This window comes from Sciurus vulgaris, assembly GCF_902686455.1.
Source record: "Sciurus vulgaris genome assembly, contig: HiC_scaffold_611_arrow_ctg1, whole genome shotgun sequence".
Classification (NCBI taxonomy): Eukaryota; Metazoa; Chordata; class Mammalia; order Rodentia; family Sciuridae; genus Sciurus; species Sciurus vulgaris.
The window spans coordinates 5,347,216-5,368,796 of record NW_027632409.1 but is presented as its reverse complement, the minus strand read 5'-3'; the positions used below and the strand labels follow the sequence as shown (position 1 = coordinate 5,368,796).

At 40.7% G+C, this 21,581-nt stretch overlaps 1 long non-coding RNA gene across 1 annotated transcript in view; it reads left to right on the top strand.

Moving 5' to 3' along the window:
* Window positions 1-706: 706 nt before the first annotated feature.
* The window catches only part of LOC306652831, a 167,728-nt gene continuing 146,853 nt past the window's right edge, over window positions 707-21,581 (top strand). The window contains exons 1-2 of the long non-coding RNA XR_013761557.1: window positions 707-2,511; window positions 2,918-3,032. This is a non-coding gene — a long non-coding RNA (uncharacterized lncRNA). The remainder of the gene's footprint in view (window positions 2,512-2,917; window positions 3,033-21,581) is intronic.

Below are 21,581 nucleotides of genomic sequence, written 5' to 3'. Positions count from 1 at the left end.
AGGTCACATTGTGGTACAGTCTCTTGGTCACCATGTAGGGGCACTTTCTATACTGTGCAGGATACATGGGGCCCTTGGACTCCAGGAGAGCCTTACAGACCCTTTTACCAGGTAATAATAAATATATTACCTGGTAATATATTTTAAATATAAATATAATATAAAGAATATAATATAATGAAATAATATAATATAATGGTGTCAGCCATCACCCCTCCGTCAGTGGCTTCCATGTCTTCCGGCCTGCATGTGCAGGCCTACAAGGTCCTCATGCATGCATGCCAGGGGATATGGTGACCCTGAGCATGTGGACTGGCGGTGATGCTGACCCAGTTCCTGGGCCCATGCTATCTGGAGCTGGCCAAGAACTGGATCCCCACAGTGTGCCCCAGGAAGGTGACCAGTGTTGACCAAGGGCAAAACCAGCTCCCAAGCCACAGCCCAGGGACCAGCACTGGGCCCTGTGGTGGGATCTGTCACTGTGCACAATGAAGGAGACCCCACAGGGGATGTGGCAGTTCACCTCTCCTTGCCCCTAGCTGGGCATGTCAGATGACACAGGCCCCCCACGTGGCTGCTGGTGTCCTGGGCAATGTGAGCCTCTGGGCCTCCTGTCTCATTGATAGGCTGCCAGTTTTTCATGATTTCTGGAAGTCATTTGAGACCATTTTTCTTAACCAGAGGGAAATCTTAAAATGGGGTAGAATTAACAGAAAAGGCATCAAACCTTCTTGGCAGGAAAGAGTTATTGTCATAAGCAAAAAACCTCCTCTGCCTCAGGTTTCTCCTGACCTCTTTGGTGGCTCTGGTTGTCTTTCTCTTCTGCCATCAGCAAGCACTTTTCTCCCTTTGGATAAATATCAGCTTTACTCTGATTCTCAATTCATATTGGCTCACAAATTCAGATTACACTGAAGACCAAATTACTGCATTTGGGACAATGGCCTTTGTCTGGTGACTAAGAGGGGATATAGTAAATGACCCTAGAGACAGAATTTGGGCCCAAGATTTCACAGGGTTGCATTTTTTAGAAACTCAGTTAATTATAGGCTTAAGTTATATATTCCAATGCAGCAATGAGACACAGAATATTCCTGTATTTTAATTGGATTGGTAGGTGGAGAGTTTGAGCCAAGTATGGATCCATTCAGTATGACTCTGCTGTGAGTGTTCTTCCCTTTTTCCATTTTTCTCCCTTGACTTATGAGGTGCTCTGGGGCGCCTGAACTCTCTTCTTCTCAGTGCACTTGAAACACTTGTAATCGCTCATTAGTCCCTTCTCTGTAGGCTGCAACAGAGAAGGTTGGGGCCTCAAATGTATCTCCTCAGTGATCTAGCATGGTGCCTGGCACTTCACTGGCCTTCAAGAAAAAAACTGTAGGATGTTTGGTTGGATGTTTGAGTGGATGAATGGACACACAGATGGACAATGGATGAGAATGATTATTTTCATTTTGTTCAATTTTCAAAAATCATGATAAAATCATAAACACTTGGGATGGAAATATAACCTTAATTCTATACTAAATTGTTCCCTGGACATTTCTTTCAGATTGGCTTCATTTTGTGTCCCTAGGAAAGGACACTTGGCCTCTTTTCTTTAGAAGTTCAGTAAAGTGTCTTTCCTTTGATCATGGTTTTTGAGGCTCAATATTTTTCTGCCCATAACAAGAAAAAAAAATAAATTTTCCCTGGTGGATGGATGTCTGGGAGCCAGTTTGCTTTCCACTCATTGGAGATGAAGAGCTAGGGGGTCCACAGTGTTCTACCAGTCCCTTTGCTGTGAGGGATTTTCTGATACTTGGTATTTTGGAGTGATAGCCCAACATCAGGAGAGCCTGGTTGGCAGAACCAGGGGCTGTGCAGATTTGGAGCTCACTGTACAGGGCCAGGGACCAGCACAGACTCTAAGAGCATGGGACCCCATCATGGTGGCCCAACCCAGGCAGACAGATGGTATCCTATGGGCCAACACTGGGGGTCACTGCTGAGCTAAGTTAGCTATTCCAGGGGCTTTGCTAGCAGACTTTGCCAGTTCTTAGGAGCATCAGTGGAAACACTGGAAAATGAGAGCAAACTTTCCCAAACCACAGAAGAACCATTCCAACACTGGACACAGAGGCCACTGGGACTTACTGAAAGTGGTCAGAACCCTAGGTCTTCAGAGGAAACCCTGTTGCCCCTAGGTATGTGACCTTGCCTGTGAGCCTTGGGGACCTGTCCTCACTGCCCCCTGGGCCTCTCAGCTTCTGGCCTCAGTCTTGAATACATCCATGGCAACAGGTTTCTGTCCACATCACTGCAGCATCTGACATGGTGCTTCCTTCTCTGGCAACTCCCCAGGCTGGTCTGGCTCTGTCTGCCTTGCTCTTCATCATTCTTGCCTTTCAGAGAATGCCTCTGTGCTTGGTTGGAGACAGGGGATGAGTGGGAAAATTGCAGATTCCTCAACATTCCCCCACAGATGCAGACTCTTCAGCCAAGTTCTGGATACCAGGATAGCAGGAGATGGTGAGGGCACTCTTTGGTAATGCTGGAAATCCCTTACAAGACCCTGGGCTGGGCCCCCAGGGAATCCCATGGAAATGAGCCAGGATCTTCATGCCTGGACTTTCCTCATGCTCCATCTGACCCTGCATCTCACTTGTTTCCCACTATCACCCCTTCCCATCTGCATCTCATTTATTCAAGGCCAAGTTCTCTCATTAACATGAGTGTGTAGGATTCCCTGTCCCCTCCCATCTTCTGGGTCCAGATTTGATCCTTCCTCTGAGGTCCCTGCAAAAGGGCATCACATCATACTCGCTACACACAGTGGTGACAGCCCTGGTGCAGGAGTGGGATCCCTTTCTCTGGTCACTTGCTGTGTGGCCTTGCACTGTAATTTCATTTCTCCGTGCCTCCATTTTCTCATCAGACAGAATGGGGGTGATGACAGCAGCTGCTTCCTCAGCTTCCTGGGGTTTGTGAGGCTTAAGAAAGCCAAGAAGCAAATGACTGAAACAACACCATCACCAAGAGGCACTTGGTAAGTGTGAGCTCTGGTAGTGCCTTGGGGTCGCCCCACCAAGCATGCAGTCCTCCACAGTTCACCTCCTCCCTCCTGTCACCAGGTCACTGCAGGGGGAAGACAAATGCCCAGGTTGCTGAATGACCAAAAAGACAAGTGCCGCTTGCCACGGAGCAGCGGGACAAACGACATGTACACTTCAGAGGTTCATGAAGCAGCTTCTGCTTTTTTCAGATAACACCCTCAATATATCAGCAGTCTCATGCATATGCAATTGTAACCAGATATGTCCATCCAATCCTATTAAAGGTCAAGCGATCACAAGCTCAAGCACACATGTAAGATATATCTGTCCACGCGCTAGGCGGCTGAACTAATTATCATACAGCCAATGGTAAATGCTTCCTGTTTTTCTCAAGGCGCGTTCAGCACACCGTTTGGCTCTCTGCCAGTTGCCATCTTTGGATGCATGTGGCATAACCCTGGGCCCAGGGTCTCACCTGCCACATTTCCTCCTTTCTGTTTATAAAAGAGACCGTGCCGTGTCTGTCCACGGCAGAGCAACATTCTTACCCATCATTGGACAATGAGGCTCTAGCCCTCATTTCCTGTCTTAGGTCGGTATGAGCTCCCCATGAATCTTACCCATCTTTGACTACCGGTTTAGCACATTTAATGAGACTTGTGGGGATGAGCCAGCATCAATTGTGACGAGAGCTTGGCGAATAATGGCTGTTTCTCTGCAGCGATGTATACGCATTTTGTATAAACACTATATGCACAGAACAGATACAACACACAATAGACCTCCCACGGCCAAAAACCAAAAACATTTTTTTCCCCATTGAACAGTAGACTGGAGAAATGTGGCCAATTGTTGTAAAAAATAGGAGGATATAGAATAGAGGAGATGGTAAGGGGTACAGGATAGGGCCACGTCTTTACTATACCCCATCATTCACGTGAGTCTCCTCCATTAACTTTGTGAGAAATCACCAATACCATCAGCGGGAGAAGCCTCCTCAATTTCTTCCTGTTTTGGGGTCTCTGTTGAGGCCTTGACCAATCACTCTGGCACCCAAATTGGCGATTGTGCATCCTGTGAGAAAACACAAGATGTTTTCTCTTGGGTCCAGATTAATACCGGATCTGGGCCTTTCCATTGTCCTGATAGAATGTCCTTTCAGAGTACTTGAGGTAGATTTTTTAATTAGGCTCTGAATGACGGTCAGCAGCCGATCGGCCCTCAGAATTGAGATTTAAAAAATTTAAGATGAACAAGGCAACAGATAATTTGTCTTTTGGGGATCTGTATGATGCCCCTATTTCCCCTTTTTGTTTATAAAGCATGTTTTTAAGCATTAAATGGGCACGCTCAACAATGATTTGTCCAGTAGGATTATAGGGAATTCCTGTGACATGTTGAATACCAAAGGTGGAAAGGGATACTTTTAACGCCTTAAGGATTAATTCTGCCACAGATTCAGTAAACAAAGATAAGAACTTGCTACGGGCATAATTCATGTGAACCCACAGAATAGGACCCTTTTGCCAAATCACTCCTGTGGGTAACTTATTTGTGGCCAAGACAATGAATGATAAAGGCCTAGCTAGGTCAATACAATCAAGATGAATCTTTTCCATAGCTGTTTCAACAAGCTTGAGAGCTGTTCGAGCCTTAGGGGTAAGCACCAGCTTAGAAAGGGGGTCAGAATCACCTTTAAGAATATCAAACAGGGGGCCCAAACTTGAGGTGGGTAAATAAAAGTAAGGTCTAATCCAATTAATATCACCCAAAAGTTTTTGAAAATCATTTAAAGTTCTATGTTTGTCCGCCTGAATGGTAATTTTTATGGGTTTAACCATAGTTGCATTTATGATAGATCCCAGGAAGTTTTGGGTGTCAGTCACTTGTATTTTATCAATGGCAATATGTAAGCCACATCTTTCAAGTGACTTTAGTAAGGAATTATAACATTGCTCTCAGACAGGTTTTTCCTTATGAGCTAGCAAAATATCATCCATATAATGATAGATTAAAAGTTGAGGGTTAATTTGTTGATACACACTGGGGTGGAAATTAATCTGATTACCTTCCCCTTCATATGGCCCTTGTCAGCATGTTTACATTCCATTGAGGATTGCCCACAACTGCATTACATCGGGCAGTATCAGAACATAACTTTTGGTTAGCCACGTTCCATTTTAATATGGCTGCACTTTTGTTAGGATTGGAAGCCATACCCAATCCCCTTAAAGTCTGATCTGCCTGTTGAAGTGGCCAGGCTTTGGGCCATTCTGTAATTTTGATAATACTTTTGTCAGCCCCAGTATCTAATAAGCCCTCAAAACTTTTGCTTTCTATTACTAACTTTGTCATAGTTCTATCTTTTAAATCCAATGCTAACATGACCATATTTTGGCCAGTAGAACCTAATCCTTTATTTCCCCTAATAATATTCTTTGATGGATATTGATCATGGCAACTGGGTAAGACCAACAACTGTGCTATGCAATCACCCTGAGCTATTATTGCTACACCTCTTGGTGAAGAAGCAAGGATTTTTATTTCTCCTATAAAATCAGGGTCTATAACTCCAGGGACAATATTTAATCCTTTTAAAGCAGAACTCCTCCCAAGAACTAGTTCCACTGTTCCTTTAGGTAATGGGCTGACAACTGAAGTTGGTATTGGTTGTACTCACATCTCTGGAGTTAATACTGCTCTGGCAGAGGCACAGAGGTCTGAACATCTGCTTTCTCTTTTAGAAGCTCGACTTGATCTTCTTTTACAGTTTCTAATATTTTTTCCCCTTCTCTTAACCATTCTTGAAATTTTGGTTTTTTGGAAGTCAGACACAAATGAACTAATGTCCATATTGCCACAACAACAACAAACAGAAATGAAACAAGAAAAGGTAACACAAATAACACCTTTCACATATTCATTTACTTAAAGGATGTCCTTTGCTATCTCTTGGGACAGCCTTTCATTACATTCCCTCTCTAGGGGAATCTTCCATTAAAACCTTAAAGCCACCGTTTCCTCAAATAGGGAAACCTTCTCGTTAATTACGCTAGTAAAACTGTCTTTTACTTACCTGAGCACTCACCATTTCCGGTATGGGCTGCCAATTACCACTCCCCATATGGGCCACCACTTGTCGCTTGCCGCCAACCAGTGGGACAAACGACATATACACTTCAGAGGTTCATGAAGCAGCTTCTGCTTTATTCAGATAACACCCACAATAAATAAGCAGTCTCATGCATATGCAATTGTTACCAGATATGTCCATCCAATCCTATTAAAGGTCAAGCGATCACGAGCTCAAGCACACATGTAAGATATATCTGTCCACGTGCTAGGCGGCTGAACTAATTATCATACAGCCAATGGTAAACACTTCCTGTTTTTCTCAAGGCGCATTCAGCACGCTGTGTGGCTCTCTGCCAGTCGCCATCTTTGGATGCATGTGGCATAACCCTGAGCCCTGGGTCTCACCCACCACAGACAAGTCTATGTTAGACCCTCATGTCCCTGAGCCCTGAAGAGAACCACATCACATCATGTGCATGCACACATGTGTAACAAGAAATCTGCTGTTACACGTGATTATAATTCACTAAGAGAAAAATAGAACAACCTCTCAGAATGTCCCCCAGGAGTTCAAGAGAGCCCAGCAGAAGAGTTCTACCACAGACCAGGGAGAAGACTTTGTCCCCAGGGCTTTGCTCTATGGCTTTGCAAGTGGACCATGTCCCAGCTCAGCTTGGCTGTCAGGGTCAGGATGATGGGGTGATTCCTCCCATGCTCCTCTACCCTAGGTGAAATTGGAAAAGCCACAGGGCTGCTGGCCACCACCCTCCTCCTGGGCAGAGGAGCAGCCCAATGCCCTGTTCTCCTGGGTTCTAGGAAATTGGTCGCTGCCTAATCCTTTTTGTTGGGGCCCAAGAGAAATTATACAAGGTCTACAAATCAACCAGCTGCAAAGAAATACAGTATTATAAAGGAGGAAGAAAAACATTGGTTTTAACAGTGAACTTCATTCCCTGCTCCAGAACTCAGTGCCCACCTCTTTGGTTTTAGTGCCCCTTACAGTCTTAGAAGTGAAGGAGGACCCCAAAGATCTTTTGTTGATGGGCAACCTGTTGAATTTCACTGTGTTTGGTGTTAAAACTTTTTAAAAAATTGGTACATTCAATTATAATTGATAATAAACCCATGAATAATATGCAATAATAATAAACCACCCACTCAATGTCATCATAAACAACACATTTTGTGAAAAAATAACTACATTTTCCAAAACAACACCAGAACTGGAAGGACAGAGATGTGATCACATTCTTGCCAGTCCTGAGTTTCCATGACAATCGTGATGACAGTGGCTTCATCTGTGTGGTGGGACCCCTGGAAAACTGTGCACCCAGGAGAGGCTGAAAGTGCCTTGGTGGAACTGGAAAAACTGGGGGGGACCTGCAGATGTGGGGACCCCCAGCCCCGTGGGTGCTGCCTGGAAACCTGCAGCTGAAGAGCCACCAGCTCCCTGCTGCTCTGAAGCCCTTGTAGGCCTAGGCTTCAGTGAGCTTCAAGCCCTCAGGTGACACTCTGTCTTCCCTCTTGGAACTACAGTGACTTCTGGTAGTTTTGGGTTTGGATTTTTCATGTGGAGCATGGGCAGCTGGGCCAGGAAGGAAACAGTCTTGTGGCTGCCTGGGAAGGTTTTTAGACTGACATACATGGGAAGCCTAGGTGGGGCCTGGATCCTGGAGCACAGCAGCCCTGTGACTGAGTCATTTTCTCTCCTTCTGGGCCTCATTTTTCCAGCTCTGAAACAAATGAGTCCCACAGTCTCCAAAGTCCCAGTAGTCAGAGTTTCCTGGAGACTTAAAACCAAAGAAGCCAGATGCCCTTTCCATCTGCCATGGGCTGAAATGTTGTTGGGGCTGTGCAGTGTGGGGTGTGCTGGGATGGTGCCTGGCGGCCAGCCAGAGCTTGTTTTGATTACATTGGCAGTGAGGAGGTTAATTAACATAAGCACACTCAGGTGATTTATCATTGGCCCTATTCAATTAAGTCCATGCACACAACACATACACAGGTGTTCCCAAGTGCTCCTGCTCAGGCCTGCTCATTTTGACCTTTGCTGTGATAGGCAGCTGGCTCCTCACCTGATCTCAACTGGCATGGCCCCGCCCTCCACCTCCTGGAGGGTATATAAGCAGGCAGTAGGTAGAAGGTGAAGGTAGCAGCTAAAAGAATGAAGCAACTAAAAGATGCAGCTAGCACTAAGAAGAAGCAGAACTCTAAGAAGAAACAGATCTCTGATAAGCGTAGAAGCCTGTCAGTCTCTAAAGCTTTCTCTATAAGCAAAGCCTATCTTTCTCTCAAATCTTCTCTTCCTCTCCTCTTCTTCCCCAAAGCTAGGGAATAAACAAGCAAGCAAGAAAGCAGTGCACTAAAGAGAAAAATAGTAGAAGTAGCTCAGTATTCCAGTCCACCTCCAATAAATACCCACGCAATTGTTGCCGTGGGTGGCGACAAAATGTGTTCTCCAAATCTCCCCATGTGGAAGCCTAAGTCCTCAGTCCTCAGAACAAGACCATATTGGGAGACAGGGTCTTTAGAAATTCAGGTAAAAAGAGGTTCCCAGGATGACCCTAATCAGGAGTACTGGTGTCCATATAAGAAGAGAAGATCCATCTAGAGGTGCATGGCCATGTGAGGGCATTCATCTAGGAATCTTGGAGGGAAGCCTCAGAAGACATCAACCCTGACACCCCAGGCTTCCAGCCTCCTGAATATGAGATAATAAACTTCCTTCGCTGAAGCCAACAGTCTGGGGTCTTTGCTCTGAGCACTCCATAAACATACACTGTCCACACGCTCTGTGAGACCAAGGCCAGGCATCATCTGCAGAATCTTGCTTTGAATTCAGTTCTTGGGGGAGAAGAAATGACCACTATTCAAGGACATGAGTTGAAGATTTTAAATTTTACAGATTATTTTTATACTAGCTAAAAACTAGAGGAACCTAATATTCAAGAGGACCATATGGCTGAATCAATTGGTACAATGTTCCACAACCCTTTTGCAGACTTGAGAATGATAGTTAAAAATATGGTGGTTTAAGGAATTCAGAAAATACTCAAATGTTAAAAAAAATAGAAAATTGCATGTATGATGAGAGCACTACTGTGTCATCTGAAGATATACTTGTTGAGCAAAAGGTCTCAAACATATTCAACTATAGTGCTGCTAGTAAACTTGTGGGGTTGGTGTGCATAAATATAGAGACATGTGACCTGATTAGACTCATTGTCCTCACTTAGAGCCTCAGAGCTTCTTGGGACACCCAACTCTCTCCTGCAAACTCTGCACAGCTGCCACTTGGAACTAATGTTAATACACTCATCTAGGTGTGCCTAACCTGTCATTCCCCATTTACTATGCCATGCCAAGATTAATGATATGGGATATTGCAGAATCCAGGTAATCTTGAGGGTTTTCCCCTAAATATCCAGAATCGAAATAAATATTCCCATGGGTCTGAATATGTCGATGTTGTCTGGGCTTTGAGCCCTGACCCTGACCTCAGCAATTTTATCATTCAGGGTGAATATTCACTAGTGAACGTTTTGCTTCTTACTGGTCCTCTAGGATTGTAAGGGAATTCAAGTGTGCCAGACTATGCTGCCAGCCACTGCTGCAGTTCTATGAGTCTTTTCTCTCTCTCTCTCTCTCTCTCTCTCTCTCTCTCTCTCTCTCTCTGCTGCCTGAACCCCCTAAGCAGGACTCAATAAGGAAGTTCCTTTATCAGCACTGTTGAAGGTCATATGTTGATATGCTGCTTGTTACCACTAGGATGAAACTAGAGCCCTGGTCCCCTTACAGTCATTATTTCTTATTAAGGCTAATACTTGCACTGGTTAGAATATCTTAGGAGACAGTTGGCCATGTCAGATATGCCAAAAAGTCTGTGCCAGTATTAAACTCACCACCTAGCCCAATGTGCCCAGAAGGAATGGCTGCAAAATTAAACCTCAATTTGCTGAGTGTACTGACCTCAAGTTGTGACTCCCAGAGGGACATGGCACAACATGGCTGGGAGGACTTTGGGCATATTTGTTACCAGTCTAAGTTTGACTTAGCAAGTGAAATGGTCTTTCAGAAAATAGCCTTGGGGAAGTGGCCCATTCCTGATATCAAGACCTGAGGACCAGGCCTGCCTCCCATTGGCCTATGCTTCATGGAGGAATATAAGACTCCTGGTCCCTACATGTTGCATTTTCTGTTGTACTTCTGGATTCTATTCCCTCTTCTTACCCCACATACATTTCTCTCATCATCATGGGCAAGACAACTGTGTACTGGGCATCCATAAAATCCTTAAATGTATGTGCCTTAAACTTCCTAGTCAATCTTTCAAAATAAACATTTTTTTTTCAATTTAAAAAATTGAGCAATGTGGCCTCTGACAGTCACATAATATTCTGACATGGCATGTTTCACTCACATAATGCCCTCATTTTACTCTCTTACACTCGCATAATACCCTCACTGTGGCCTCTTACACTGATATGCTACATTACTCTGGCCTCTGACATTCATATAATATCCTTACTTGGCCTCTGACACTCACATAACACCCTCATCATGGTCTATCACACATAGCATTTTCACTGACTTCTGACAATCAACTAATGCCCTCACTGGGGCCTCTCACTTTCACATATTATGCTCAATGTGACTTCTGACACTCACATAATAACCTACTGTGGCTTTTCACATTGATGTAATACCCTCACTTGTCCTCTGACTCTCATAAAATATCCTCACTCTTATGTAGAAATTCACACAATATCATCACTGTGAACTTGAGAGTCACATAATATAATTATGGTCCCTGCAATTGACAAAATATACTCACTATGGCTTCTGATGCTCTCAAATATAATTACAATGTTCATGTACATCTATATATTTATTCAGAATAACTCGTGAGATTGGAAATTTTTCCTAAGTATGGCCTCTGACATTTAAAAAATATCTTCTCATTTACAAAATGTCTTTCACATATTACACTCACTGTCACATGAGTTCCTCACATAATACACTCAATGTGACATCAAACACTCATATAATACCATGCTGTAGCCTCTGACACAGAATGTCCTCAATCAGTCTCTGACACTTACATAATTCTTTCATTGTTACCATTGACACATTATATCCCGTTGTGACCTCAGAAACTCACATTAAACCAAAATTGTGTCTTCTGACACACATATTATACTCAGTTAAGTCTTTTAACCTTACATAATACCTTAAATGTGGCCAATGACACTAATATAATATCCTCAGTTGGCATCTGACACTGATATCATTATGAATTTTATATTCACATAATACAATCACTGTGGCCACTGACTATCATAAAATTTGCTCACTGTTATCTCTGACACTCACATATTACCATTCTGGAACTTCTGATATAAAACCATCAAAGTGACCTATTAAACATAAAATATCCTCTCTCTTCCTGCTGGCTGAACTCCCTCAGCATCTTGGCCTCTGACACTGACATAATATTCTCACAGTGACCTCTGTAAGAATATACAGAGGTCACATATACTCTGTGACCTCTGACACATAATTACCTCAGTATGACCACACTCACATAATACCCTCAGTGTGACATCAGTCACTCAAATAATACCCTAAGTATAATCATTGTCACTGATAAAATACCCTAAAGTGACCTATGATCCTCAAAAAATGCACTCACTGAATTTTCACACTCATATAATACCCTCAGTGTAACCTCAGATACTAATACAACACCTGCATATGCTCTTTGACAAATAATACCAAAAATGTGGCCTCTGACACTCAGAATATTCTCATTGGGGATTCTGACACTCACCTAATACTTTAACTGTGTGTATTGTCCATCACATAATACCTTCATTCTGCCCTCTGATAATTACAAAATATCCTCAATTTGCAGTTTCACAATATTTTCACTAGACATCTGACATTATATAATTTACTCACTGTGACTCAAACACTCCCATAGTATCATCATTTGGCTTCTGGCATTCACATATTATCCTCACTTGTCCTCTGATACTGACATAATATCCTTACTGTTCTTCTGTCACTCACATAATACCCTTACTGTGGACTCTGATCACAAAAAAAAAAAAAAAATTCTCACTATGGCATTGTGCAATCATATATTATTGTCACATGTCCTCTGTCACACACAAAATTTCCTCACTGTGGCCCCTGACATGAAAACAGAATAGTCAGTATGATCTTAGACATAGAGTAGTCTCCTGTGGCCACTGACACTCACAAAATACCCTCATTGTATCCTATGTAGTTCAATAATATCTTCACTTGACTGCTGACACTCAAATAATACCCTACTGTATTCTCCGACATTCACATGACATGCTCATCCTGACCTCTGACACTGACAAAATACCATCACAGTGCAATGTCTAACTCACATTATTTCTTTACTGTGACCTGAGACACAAACCTAATACCCTCAATGTGTCCTCTAATTTACATCATATCCTTGCTGTGGCTTCTGATGTTCATATAATTATCTCAGAGTGACCTCAGACACTGACATAATACACTCACAACACCCCTGACAAATAATACCCTACCTGGGGCATCTGACACTGCAATGAAATCCTCACTGTGGCTTGTGGCACTCATATAAATCCCTCACTCTGGTCTCTGACACTCACGTAATAGCATTACAGTGGCTTCTGACACTATTACAATAACTCTCTGGGCTCTGACACTACATAGTATTTTAGCATGGCCTCTTGAACTAACATAATGTACTCACTGTGACAGTGAACACTCATTTATTATCCTCACTGTGTACTACGACACTGACATAATATCCCATTTTATCCTTTTACATTTATTTAATAATATGAACATTACCTCAGACACTCAAATAATATTTTCAATTTGGCCTCTCCTCTGATACTCACATAATACCCTCACTGTTGCCTGTGATGCACATTATATCCTCACTTGATCTCTGATGTTTATATGATAATTTTTATGTGGCCTCTGACATTCACACAATGTCCTCACTTGGCTTGTGACTCTAACAAAATACCCTTATTATAACCTTTTACAGTCAATAAATATCCACACTAGGGAGCCTGATGTTGAATGTATTTTCTCATTATATCTTCTGACACATAATATCCTCACTTTTCCTGTGTCACTCATGTAACACTCTGTGTGACCTCTGATACACGTATATTACACCCATTGTGAATTCTCACACTCAAATGTTACCCTTACTGTGACCTTTCACATTGACTTAATACATTCAATGTGGTCTCAGATTATATCCTATGTGTGACCACTGACACTCACAAGATACACTCACTGTGGCCTATGATACTTACATAATAACCTCATCATGACTAATGACTCTCACATTATAACATCATTGTGACTTCTGATGCTGACATAATACCCTCACTGTGGTCTCAAGCACTCACATAATAACCTCTCTGGATCCTCTGACACTTATAAGAGTCTCAGTGTGACCTCTGACACTCATATAATAACCTCACTGTGACCACTGATTCTGATATAATATCCTTTCTGTGACTTCTGACTCTCACATGACTCCCCCAAAATGGCCTCTGACACTCACATAACACCTTCACCTTATTTTCTGACACTCAAATATTATCCTCAATTTGCCCTGTCACTCATATAATACCTAACTGTGACCTCAGACACTCAGGTAGTAACCTCTGTTTCACCAATTATGCTCACCAAATACCTACATGGTGACCCCTGAAGCTCACATTATACCATCAACATGGCCACTTAGACTCACATAAAATCCCCGTAGTAACCTCTGAAAACATATCCTTCTTGTGACCTCTGTCACTCAAAAAATACCTTCAGTGTGACTTCAGATACAATTGTGCTTTTACTGTGGCCTCTGAAACTGACATAATAACCTCACATTTTTCACTCACTGATACTCATATCTCCTCATAGTGCTTTCTGACACCCACATAAAACCCTAAGAATGACATAACAACCTCACTGAGACCACTGGCACTGACATAATATAATTATTGTTTCCTATGATACTCACTTTACCTCCCTATGGCATGTGACACTCAAAGAATATCTTCACTGTGACTCTGATAGTCACAAAATAGCCTGACTTGACTTCTGACACTCAACATTATCCCTCACTCTGACATCTCACACTCACAAAATAAGCTCATTGTCACTTGTGGCATTAAAAAATATCCCGACTTGCCCTTTGACACTAATGTCTTATCCTCAATGTGACATTTGACACATTATACCCTCACTCTGATTTCTGACACAAATGTCCTCCATTGACTTCTGTCACTGACATGATACCCTCATCTAACATCTCACACTCGCTCATTACCCTCACTGTGACCTCTAATGCTTATTGTTATCCTCACTGTGCTCTATGACACTCATAAAGTATACTCACTGTGGTCTCTGACAGACAAATAATACCCTCCTTTGGCCTCTAACTCTGAAATAATATCCTCAGTGTGACTTCTGTAACTCACATAATAACCTCAGTGTGACCTCTCTCACACACATAATATCCTTACATGGCCTGAGTCACTCACAGAATACCCTCAATACCCTCAATGTGTCCTCTGGTTCTCGCATAATAACACTTCTGAGCCCTGTGACACTCAAATAATATTCTCATTGTTCTATTTTAGAAACTGACATAATACCTCTGTGGACACTCATACTCACATTATATCCTCACTGTGATCTTTGACACTCACATTATTTTCTGAAATGACTTTGGACACTTTCATTTATCTTCACTGGTGCCTCTGATACTCACCTAATATCCTCATTTGTTATGTAACACTCACATGATATCCTCACTCTGAGTCTGATAGTCACATAATATCCTCACATGACCTCTGACCCTCACATAATGTCCTCACTGTGACCTCTTATAATCACAATATAACCTCACTGGGACATCTGTTACTTATGTAATACCCTCAATTTGAATTATGACATTCACAAAATATCCTCTCTTGACCTCTGACACTAATGTAATATTCTCACTTTGACCATTGACACTCAAATAATAACCTCGCTGTGATCTCAGACACTCATGCACTCAACTTGACCTCTGATAGAGACATTATATCCTTAATTGGTCTCTGACACATAATATCACCAATGCTACCTCTGAGACATAATAATGGTATTGTGACCTCTGGCAATCACATAATACCTTCACTGTACCCTCTGACACTCACATAAATTCCCAATTCTAGTCTCTAAAAGTCATATAATGTACACATTGTGACCTCAGACAGAGACTACTACCACTCTGGTCTCTATCACTCACATAATATTGCACTGTGTCCTCTGAAACTCACATAAATATTATCACTGGGTCTTCTGACACACATAACATATTCTCAATTTGACTTCTGACATTGACATAATACCCTCATTGTGATATCCGAAACTAATGTAATATCCTCTCTGTGAATTCTTGCACTCATAATGTCATCATTTTGGTCTCTGATATTGACATAGTATCCTTATTCTAACCTGTGATACTCACATAATACCCACAGATTGGCCTCCTGTACTCACATATTACATTCAATGTGACTTGTCATACACATAATACCTTTTTATGACCTGAGAAACTCACATCCTGCTTGTAATGTAGCCTCTGACACTCATATAATATCCACATTTGGTCTCTGATATTCATATAATAAATTCAATCTGGCCTCTGACACTCACATAATATTCTAACTGTGACTTCTGTCACTCACTTAATATACTCACCTTGCCCCTGATATTCACATAATGTCCTCATTTGGCCTCTCTCACAAAATGCCATTACTATTAACTTGACAATCAGATAATATCCTCAATGTGGTCTCTATTACTCACCAAATACCTTCAATGTGGTAGTATGCACTCACATAATATAATTGTCACCTCCAATGCTCACATAATACACTCACTATGGTCCAAGACAGTCAGTGTAATGTGGGACACTCATAATATCCTCATGCTGGCCCCTGCTGATGTGACAAAATATCCTCACTGTGGTCACTAACATCCACATAATTTCCACAGTGATATCCCTGTGATTGACAGTATATCCCAACTGTAGCCTTTGACACTCATATAATATCCTTTCTGGGAAAGTAGCCACTCGCATAATACCCTCATTTGGTTCTGACACTCTTATAATACCATTACTGTGGCCTCAGACACTTATATAATATACACAATTAAACCTCTTATATTTATTTAATACCCTCACTCTGGCCTCTGAAACTCACAAAATACCATACAGTGGCCTCTGACATTTACATAATATACTCAATGTGGCCTCTGATATTAATATAATACCATCACTGTGGCCAATAAGACTCACATAATTCCCTAACTGTAGCCTCTGACACTCCCATAATATCATCACTCTTACCACTGACACATAATATTCTCAATGTGACACAGTGACTACTGTCACTCATTGAGCATCTTCCCTGAGGCCCCTTACATTCAATAACATAGGCTGGCCTCTGACACTGATATAATGTCATCAGAGTGGTCTTAAATATATAAAATACTCACTGTGCCTTCTGATACAAAATATCCTCACTATGGTCTTTGAATCTCACATAATCTCCTGTGTCCTCTGACACTCATATAATACACTCACTGTTGCCATGGCAATCACGTAATATCTTCCTTGGTCTGACTCAAAAAATTCCCTCACTGTTACCTTGAATTTCACATAAAACCCTGATTGTGGCCTCTGACATTCACATATAAACCTCAATTTGGCCTCTGACTTTCACATCATATCTTCACTGTGAATCTGAAGCTCACAAAATAACATGTGACCTCTCACACTCACATAATACCCTCACTTTGGACTCTGATATTCACATAATATCCTCACTATGAATAATTACATGCACATAATGTCCATACTGTAACCTCTGACTCATAATACTCTTCCTCTGGTCTCTAACACACATAAAATATTCTTCATGTGACCTCTTAAACTCATATTACACCCTCATTATAACATCTGACACTCACACAAAGTCCTTATCTGGCCTCTGACATTCATATAATATCCTTGATATGGCCTCAGGCTCTTACATAATATTCTCACTCTGACCGCTAACCTTGACACACTGTCTGCACTGTAGCCACTGAAATCCAGATATTACCCTCACTATGGCCTCTGACACATAATGTCTTCACTCTGGAAGCTCACATTCATGTAATATCTTTAATCTGCCTACCAACACTCACATAATACCTTCATGATGCCTCTGACACTCTGGTAATTACCTCACTATAGCCACTGACACAGAATATCCTTATGTGGTCTAAGACACTTACTTATCCTCATTCTGGTCCCTTTTACATAATATTTTCCCTTGACCTCTAACACTCACATAATATCTTCACTGTGGCCTAAAATACTCACAAAGTATTTGCCCTGTGGACTCTCACATTTATATACAATCCGCACATGACCACTTTTTTATGAATACCATTTATTTTTTAAAGGTTAATGTGCAAATTACAGAAAAAAATAAAAAATACAAGCAAAGAACAAAGTTATTAATTTGCAAGCAGCTTACTTGGACATGCTTTCCAGGTCATGAGTATATATATACACAACATCACATTTTATGTGATTGAGATCATTATGAGTATCATGCTTTTCCACACATGAATATTCACCAAAGCAAAATCTAATACCTACCTCATTTGACCACTTACATTCACATAATATCATAACTCTGACAGGAAACTCACATAAATTTCCTCACTCTGGCCTCTGACACTCAAATAGTGTTTATACTTGACCTCTGACACTAACATACTATCCTCACTGTGCAACCTGACCCTCACATAATACACTCGCTGACTGAAGACACTAATACCCTTAATGTGACTGCTGACACTCACATAATATCCTTACTATTCACTGTGTTCTTTAGTATTAACATAATATTCATACATTAGAATTTATAACTAATATAGTAGCTGTCCTTTGGCTTTTAATGACAACATATTATCAATCATTTTATATCCAAAACTAATAGCTTCCCCGAGTCCTTTCAAATTTATGTAATATGGAATATGTGGCCTCCTAGACTCATATAAAAACTATTCTTTGGTGCTGGGTTTGTGGCTTACTGTTAAAGCACTTGCCTAGTACAAGTGAGGCACTGGGTTCAATCCTGAGAAAAACATAAAAAATAAATAAATTAAAATAATTTTATAAAATTATTCTGTTATTTTTTAAACTGTCCCTTGTTCTTTCTTTTGCCTGTCTTTTTTTTTTGTGTGTGTGTGTGTGTGTGCTGTGAACCAAAGGGCCTTGTGCTTGTGAGGCAAGCACTCGACCAACTTAGCTATATCCCCAGGCCTCCCTTGTTCTTTCTATACTGACATTATATTCATACTATAGCATTAAAACTGCTGTAATCCCTAGCCTCTGGCAGTTCATACTAAAATGCTTTCTATTCTATAAAATCTAAACCTATCAAAATAACTGCCTGGCTTGGTACCCTTAATATGAATGTGATAAATTTGTTGTACCCTCTAAAACTAATAGCTGCCATGTGGTCTTTAGTGCTAAAGAAATTTTCTTACTATTCCACATTAAACTACCAGAATAGATTCTCTGGGACCTTAAAAATGATTATAATATCCATAGTGACTATCAAAAACACATATAATATCTCCCTTGTAGACTTCAATAATAATACAATATTCCTATTATGGCTGTTCCATGTCCTTTTTTTAACAGTACATGCATACAATAGCATGGAAAACTATACAAGAGCTGCTTTGTCCTTTAATATTAATATCATTTGTCTGACATTACAACATCAGAAATGAATGTCACAACCATTCAGAGTACTCAAATACTAATATAATATTCAAAAATGAATACAGAAGCTGTGCTGTGGCCTCTAATGTGTTATTCATGGCCTAGCATCTAAACTTAATATATTAGCTCCCCTCTACCTTGAAATACTAATATGATATCCATATTTTCACCTAAAAATACAATGAAATATATGTCCTGTAGCCTTTGATATTACTATATGCCATCATTTTCATAAACCCTGAAACCAATATAATAACTTACTTGTAGATATTAATTTCATTTAATATCCTTGATATAACATCTAAAACTCATAAACAGGTGTTCTGTAGCATTTAACATTAGCATATTTATATTATGCAATCTTATGTTAATAAATATCTGCATTTTGTCATTAAATAATTTTTATGAGTTATTAAATTAATGTACTAACTACCATGTTGATTTTAATGCTAAGATGACATGCATACCTGAGTTTCCAAATATTACCTAGAGGTTTATTTGTGGCTTTTAATACTAAAATGATATACATACTATAACATATGAAACTGATATGATAACTTCCTTTTAAAATTAATGTATTATTCTTAGTATAGGAAGTACAGCTAATATAATAATGGGCCTGAGGTTTTAAAACTATTATATTATCCATGGTATAGCATTTAATATTATCATAATAGCTTCTATAGACTTTGTATATTGACAGAAGAGATGTGTGATAACATAACAAATATAATAGCTGTTATGTATTCTATTATGCAAAAATAATATCATAATAAAACACCTCAAGATAATGCAATATCTGTCCTTAGTTATTAATAATAATACCAATACTACACCATCCAAATGTGATATAATAGTTGTCCTGTGAATTGTAGTCCTATTATAGAATTCATTCCATTATAGAATTTTCATGACTATGGCTGTTCTTCTTAGCTTCACTGGCAGTGAGCAGGAAGGTAAGACAGAGCAGTAATTGGAACCAGGATGCAAGTTCTCAACAGGCTCCATTAGAGAAAAAACATGCCTGGTAACTGAAAGAGTTCAGAAGGCAGCTGATCAAGCCACATAAAAAGCAGCATCTTTGTCCCACTTCCCTGGGAGGAACATGTCACTAATAATGGCACTGCATTGAAACATCCCTCAGTCATACACAAGGGATTTGACCACCTGGGATTTGACCCTTCAGATCTGAGTTGCAGTCTTGCACCTGAGACAAACCAGGTGGCCCCTAAGTTACATGATCTCTTTGTCAGTTTCACCATACTGAGTACACATCTGAAGATATAAGGACATGAGTAGGGACATATGTAGCCTGCACTGCATTGCTACTCCTTGCTAACACAAGACCAGAGGACAAAGTCTGTGAGCTGTGTTTCCAGGGTGTCTCAATCTGACACTGACATAGATTGTTCTGGGCTTCACACTGTGGCTTTAATCAATGGAGTTGCCTAATTTGGATTTCAGGGGGGGAAGCTGTGGTTATATCACTTTAAATTTTTTATCTTGTCTACATTGGTCTAGCTTTCAGAAAAATCATAATTTTAAAGAATGCACATTCTTGTGATTTTTCGATTGAGAATTTGGCACACTACACCTTTGTCTTGGATTCTATTCTTAGAAAGGAAGTAGTACAGCCCTCAGAACTTGGTGCCTCAGTGTTTGGATCTGGTGATGCTTTGCTTCAGAGTGTGAAAGTCAGCACTGGGGCAACTGAGTACAGAACCATGTTGAGGATATTGGTAGAAAGATGTATTGGAGGCAAGGAACTAACACTCAAGTAGGCTTTATTGGTATACTTGTTTATGAGACTTCATTGTTAAGACAGTGAATCTGTTTCAAATGGAGTCAAACCCCCCTGGAACCCAGGATCCATCACCCCTTTTCTGTGATTTATTTTTTCTCCTGTTTTGGAGAATTAAGCAACAATCCCAGCAAATCAATTTTTAGGCATTTTCCAAGAGTGGTCAATGAAGAGAAATTATCACTAGCTGACCTTGTTAACTTAAACGTTTTTTACAGTGACTTGGAAACTGACTGAAATTCTGCTCATTTTATGGTCCTATCAGGCCTGCCAAAGCTCATACAGGGCTCTTTCTCCATCCTGAAGAAATTTAGTGGATAAAGAATATTATCATGTAATACCATAATATCTTAAGATGAATTCCCAGAGGAGCAGGAGATAAGAGGGGAGAGGTCTCCATGACTTTTATTTTTACCAGCTTAAAAAACAGGGACTACTTCCTGTTTTAAAATTCACTGGTGCCTCAGGGCTTACCAAACTCAGCACCATTCAGAGTTGCAGGTCTTCCTTGTGATGATCCTCCTCATTTGTTGTTCCCCAGTTAATTTTAAGTAACACAGAAGCATTCAGCAATGCCCTCTCCTGGGAGCCTGCTGACACGGGTGATTGTGCATATGAGTATTTATATTCAAGTCTTTCCAAGCCAGTGGTCTATCATCAGACTCTCACCTTTGTGGGAAGGTAATGAGAAACAAATTAGTTCTGTCTGCACAAGCAAGATGGTTTTGAGCCTTTGAGATGGTTTGCTGTTTCTTAATAGAAGATGTTTTGTTCTTAATAGAAG